Source organism: Rutidosis leptorrhynchoides, chromosome 1 (genome assembly GCF_046630445.1).
Source record: "Rutidosis leptorrhynchoides isolate AG116_Rl617_1_P2 chromosome 1, CSIRO_AGI_Rlap_v1, whole genome shotgun sequence".
In the NCBI taxonomy this organism is placed as follows: Eukaryota; Viridiplantae; Streptophyta; class Magnoliopsida; order Asterales; family Asteraceae; genus Rutidosis; species Rutidosis leptorrhynchoides.
Genome location: NC_092333.1, coordinates 145,270,692 through 145,277,321, shown reverse-complemented (window position 1 = coordinate 145,277,321; position 6,630 = coordinate 145,270,692). Strand labels below are relative to the sequence as shown.

The 6,630-nt window shown below is 32.8% G+C and overlaps 1 pseudogene; it reads left to right on the top strand.

Annotated features, from left to right (window-relative positions):
* Positions 1-3,684: 3,684 nt before the first annotated feature.
* Positions 3,685-4,579, top strand: LOC139889891 (probable galactinol--sucrose galactosyltransferase 6; annotated as a pseudogene).
* The last annotated feature ends 2,051 nt before the right edge of the window (positions 4,580-6,630 follow it).

Here is a 6,630-nt window from a genome sequence, read left to right as displayed (position 1 = left end):
TATGTTATGATCATAACACACCCTGTTTCCAAACATTTTAACGGGTTCATTTAATTATCAACAAGTTGTGGGGCCAGCCTCGCGTTGCGAAGGCGGACCCCTTATTCTTTACATATAAGTCAATTATTCGTAATACACAACTTATGTTTTAAATTAAATACTTAAATGTTAATAACGCATGATCAATTGAAATGGGAGTAGGAAAAAAATCTCTATCTCTATTTCTATCCCTACATTATAATAAAGTCAAAAAAGAGATACATTTAATTTTTTCCCCTAATCTCAACCATTGGATTAAGGAAATTAACACGGCCTTTCCATCCTCTACACCCTTGCACGTAATTATAACTCAATAAGGACACTACCAAATCATACCTTCCGATATTGCCCCTACATAACCCAAAACACGGGAATTAAAATTAAAACCTTACTGAATACAGTTTAGTAATCGACACCTACAATTGTGAAAGGTAATCGACACCTACAATCAATCGGAACATGTAAACTGAGATCGACACCTACCCTGCTCCTGTATTCGCCTCCTGTAATCGACACCTACAATCACTCACAAGATTCAAGATTTGAGGCATCGATCAATAGGTTTTCCATATATGTTCTCTGATTTTGTGCTTCTATTATTAGGGTTTACATAACTTGGTGCAATCCCAATAACGGTTACGATATTGAAGATAAATATTGAAACATCAAGATCTTTGATACGTTGACGGCTATACATCCAATCGTTGATTTTACCTAACCCTTAATGGAACTGACTACATTACTCATCCTAAGACAAATTGTTTGAACATACATGAACGATTCGGTGGCGACGTGTAATCACTAATTGGTGTTCGATTCGGTGGAACCACATAACTCCTGTAAGATTTATCTTGAATAGGATTTTTATTGATTAATTTTGTTCATGTTTTAGTTTTAGTTTTATTTTTATTTTGTGTGTTTATTTAAATTATTGATTGTATTATTGCATTGTTACTGAAAAAGAGGTGATTTTTCATTTGCCTGTGACTATAAAGCATTTTTTCAAGTCTGTGAACAAAGTCCTATTTTGGTACTATGGTACTGATTAAATGATCGTACAGATCAATTTTTTTTCATTTTGATGATATTTTATGTTTTCTTCCTAGATTTGTCGTTATATAAATTCTTTGTGTAATATTAAAATACAAATGAAGAACGTATCAGTTTATATGAAGCATTAGAAAATTTTACTTGATAAAGTTTTGATTATTCTGGTTTCATCTGAAGAAATATGTCTATATCTTTTGGCTTATAGCTATATATCTGGTTTATGTAGCTTTTGAGCCCATGGTATGTCATTATTCCTGCAAATTTTTTGTTTTATTTATAGTGAAATCTTTCACAGTTGAATGATGTTTGAGAATGATCCGAAATATGTGAATGGAAAAACTATGTTCATTGGAATGAAAAACTCTATCTGGTACAATAGTTTATGATTTTTGAAAATCAAGCATTTTTGTTTTAACATCTATTTTTCTTTGCACGTGATCATTATGATAGTCATATAATGGTAGGTGAACTTTTGGACGGGTTGAGTTGCGAAGTGATTCTGTCTGAATTGGACCGGGTTAGGTTTCATTGACTAAAAACCAGTTTGGTTTCTTTTTAATAGAGTAATGCTATATGTGTTTAATGACTCCTAAAAAGTATTGATATGCTAATAGTCCAAGTCATCGAATTCACAAGAACAAATTCATAGTGCAATCGCAGAAATCAGGTTACATTAATTGCGGGTGAGTATCTCTGATTTAAGGCTTCGATCGTTAGGTTTTTAGCTATCGTATTTTGAAGAAAAATACGCAGTTCAATCCCACAAATCATCTGTCGTTAATCGCGGGTGAGTTTTTCTGATATTGTGCTTTGATTATAAGCATTTTTCATGTATCATCTCTGGTGTTATTTGTTTCACAGATCATTAGCGTTTTCGGTCGGTAGTGCTGTTTCGAAGTACTTCGATATATGATGACCAAGTACTTCGATATATAATGATTAGGGTTTAACAACGAACCCATGCGTCTGTGAAATCAGGTATTAAAATCTTATTTTATATGGTATTTAATCCATTAGTAGGTTAATGTCGATTCACAAAATCAATTATACGGGTCGCTAATCAGTTCATCAAAACTTAATTTATATGTTGTTTAATCGATTAGTATGATACTGTCTATTCACAAAATCAATAATACGAGCCGGATTAAGCTTAATAGTACACGGTTTCTCTAATTACCTAATTCAATTTAGTAACTATCAAACACATCGCTAGCCAGCGGAATTCAACAACTAACTGCTGGGGTGAAGATTAAAAGTAGGCTGCGAAATGTTTGGTATGTTATACTAATTTTTCCATTAATCTGATTATTAAAGTTGCTCAATATTAATTAATGCAAGTGTTGGTGTTATGCTTGGTGGTTCATATCGAGTATCCTATTTAATGTTTATGTACAGTGGGGTTAGTATGGATGGAAGTTCCAATTCAAGTTATATAATCAACAAGGAATGAAGAGTAAAGCAATTGGTTTAAGGTACTTGATGTTTCAAGCTTTCAAATCAAGTTCCAAACTGACAATATATGTTACATCATACAAGCCATTTAAAGTATAGCAAAATACAGATTTTTGGTTATAAAAATGCTCATATATTCTGGACACTGTAATGGCAATTAAAAGATAAAATGTCTCGGCTTGATTTGCTGCATATACTATGGTGGTGACATATGACATATATCCATCCTAACAATCTCATGCCTATTGTGCAAGGAAAAAAAATCTCAGAACGTGCCTAAGAAGTAGAAATCACTACTGATACATCTGCAATTTTAAAAATATGCATGAAAATCGAATTTCTACCTGAATTATTTCCTTCTACTTTGTCTGATATTTTGTTAATTGCAGCTGTTTATGACTTTTTTTATATTTCGACGTCCTTCAATACATAAGTGTATGGCGGAAGAGGTTCCCCTTTTGAATGTACATTTATAATTCGAATGGATTAATACAATCAGGTGCATTTTCTCAAAATCCATAAAGGTATTGAATTATAACACATCTTGTCTGGTTGGAACTTGAGTTATTTCAGTCCACTTTGTCTGTATCTTATCAATCTTTTATGATACTTATGTGATCAACTGATTTACAGCAGCAGAATTCCAGTTAAGTGTAATTTATGAAATTTACTCAATGAGCGTGCGTGTACAGCAGCTGAAATAACATTGTGCATAAGATGGCTGAAGTTTTAGAGTCACATCCTAAGGTGATCAAACTTCCATTAAAGGCAGCAAAGGCTAAATAAGGTGTCAAAATGGGTAGTCTTTTTGGTAGGGTTAAATAAGGTGTCAAAATTCGTAGTATTTTAGTATGGTTAAATAAGATGGTCAAAATGGGTAGTCTTTTAGTAGGGTTAAAAATAAAGTGACAAAGTGGGTAGTCCTTTGTTCATTATGTGTTAAATAAGTTAGACAAATTAAGATATTCAAATAGAGTGCCATGTTCCATTCAAATAGGTCGGAGGGGAGCCTATTGAACTTTTTTTATAAGGTTTGGGGTTTACAGTGCCATGTTTTTTTTTCATGACCCAGTTGACCCAAATTTGAGAATATGGGTCTCATTTGCCAAGTATAGGATCGAATATGGTTTAATTTGAATCTATATTGATGGTGATGCTCCTGGAAAACACAATTTCGATTTGTTGAAGAAACTTGTGCTACCTGATGGTTCTGTGCTTCGAGCCCGATTACCTGGTCGACCTACAAAAGACTGTCTTTTTACTGATCTGGCTCGTGATGGTGTTAGTTTGTTAAAGATATGGAACATGAACAAGTACATTGGAGTTATTGGTATTTATAACTGTCAAGGAGCTGCATGGAACAGTATCGAATGAAAAAACACGTTCCATGAAACAAAACCTGATGCTATATCAGGAACCATCAGGGCTTGTGATGTGCACGATATTGGTGACGCTGCAGTGGGTCCCGATTGGTCCGGGGACTGTGTTGTGTACCATCATCATATGGAAGATGTTATTGTTTTACATCGGGATATGGTTATACTGGTTTCATTAAGTGTTCTTGAACATGAGATATTTACGGTTACACCTATTATGGTTTTAGGGTTGGGGTTAAGTTTTGGTCCTGTTGGAATTATTGACATGTTCAGCGGTGGTGGAGCAGTTGACGAGCTAAAGTACATAGTCGAGAATGGTTCGGTGATTGTGTCCATTAAGGTTAAGGGATGCGGACGGTTCGGTGCGTACTCGACAACTAAGCCAAAAAGGTGCATTGTTGGATTAAGTGAGGTTGAGTTTGTGTATGACTCAGAATCTGGGCTACTGATCTTGAGTTTTAGCCATATGCCTAAGGATCAAAAGTGTCATGATCTGCAGATTCATTTATAATTTAAATTTTATTGTGCTTTAGATTTAGAAAAGATATAATATAATGCAACATTCATACACTTCTTGAAATGTTGTATACCTAATTTATTCTTCGTCTCAATGCCTGTGGTATTGAACATTTGATCATTATTGTAAATAAAGAATTATATAGTGTGGGTGATTATGATCTCATTTAAGATTTGCACTTGCTAATAATCAGTATAAATAACCATTATGGATGTATGTGTACAATCGTGACCCATTTAATGAACCAGTAGATTTGGTCTATCCTTTTAGAAGTTACATGAAGTGTGTATTGCATCTAATAGAACAATTTATAGTTTTTTAATCATATCTATAGTCTACTACATTAGCTGTTTTAAAACATAAATTGTTTAAAGCTCAAAAAAGAAAGTGATTTCAGGAATTCACCCTGCAAGGCTGCAATCACATATTCATTTGTTTGTGTCATGTATATATGTCACTTTTCATTAGTTTGTTTCCTCATATTTCAGAATAATAATATGGGTATCTGTTTATTCTTTTTAATCAAATAACAGTGGAGACAATATTACTCCAGAGTATTTAAGACAATATCGCCTAAAAAGGCAAAATAAAGTTAGCGATACCTGATGTTATTCTCTTGATATTGGAACCATCACTGGATAGCCTAGTGGTTAGAGCCCTGAATTCCTTGCAAAAGGTGTCAGGTTCGAATCACATGTATAGTTTTTAACAAGAATAGATTTTGATTTGCAATAATCTGTGCAGATTTGTGTTATAAAAGCAACTACATTAGACTATCAAGAAGGAGCTTTTGTTGACATTGGAGGTGTACATGACGGATAAACATCTCTCTTGAATCATCCTTTTTACTGCTTATAGTTATAGTTATTATGTGCAAAGAGAGTACGGGAAAAAGATCTACCACATTCTACTTACACAAGTTTGATTGCATATTTATTAATAAACAAACATGTATTTACTATTTGCTTCTACTTCATCATTTGCATACATTTGTATCTTAGAGAAATTTTTGTCAAATTTAATTTCAGGCGATCATCCATAGCTAATTACATTTGCACATATTTTTGCCGAAACCTGCAATTTTTGCGGGTCTTAAGCTAGTTGTAAAGAAAAAGAGAGAGAAAAAGGAAACAACTAAAATATTTTAAATAAAATATGTGATAAAAAAGTGGTCTGGAAAAAATAAAAAGGTTATATATATAATAAGAAATGTTAGACTTGAAAAAAAATTATAAAAAAAATGAAAGTGAGAGGACCGAATTAAAATAAACAACATATTAAAATAAACAACATTCAGAAGTGCATAAATAAAAAAAATGAAGGATTAAAGGTGTAAAAAGTAAAAATAAAAAAAAAAATAGAGAAAGAGGAGGAGTTATGCGGGAGTTGAACCGACTACTCATTGAATATATAGCCCACTACACCATTATCTCACTTTATTTCAAGTTACGAAATTTATTAATTTTACTTTTAGGAAGCTTGATTTGAAATATTGAATTGATTTTACTGTTCATTAAAGTGCTAATTAAGTTTTTTTCCAAATGAATATATTTATAATTATAATATAATATAATATGTATGTATATGTAGGTCCGTCCTAGAAATTTTTTGCGCTTTTTGGGAAAGAAGTAAATAGTATATTGTTATGGTATTGTCCATCTTTTTTATTTGCAATTTTTTTAGAACGGCAATTTCGGCGTCGAATCCTCTCATTTTCCACCCACGTACCCGTTAGGAAGAAACTCATCGCATCCATCGCGCAAAGCGTACCCGGAATGCTTTAGGTTAACTGCTTGACCCACACAAAGTGAACGATACTAGATGCACAATCTTGGAGGCTTTTTACCACTCAATCAATAATTCGGTGATTTTTTATTTGCAAATTTACCTTTTTAATTACTTTATGTATCTTCTATATGTTTTGATCATAACACACCATGTATCCAAACTTACTTAATTGCCGTTAATAATTTTTTTTTTTTTTTTTTTTTTTTTTTTTGACGAAAAATGAATTAAATTAGTAGGAACCGCATCAAAGCAATGAAGAAGACACCAATAAACATTACAATGAACAGACTAGCTCGGCTAGTTGAAGGTGTGAAGAATTTGATCAAAGAAACAAGACGTAACTTGATGAACAAGGCGCTTGACTTGGTGAACAAGTCGTAGGGAGCTTGACTTGGTGAACAAGTTGTA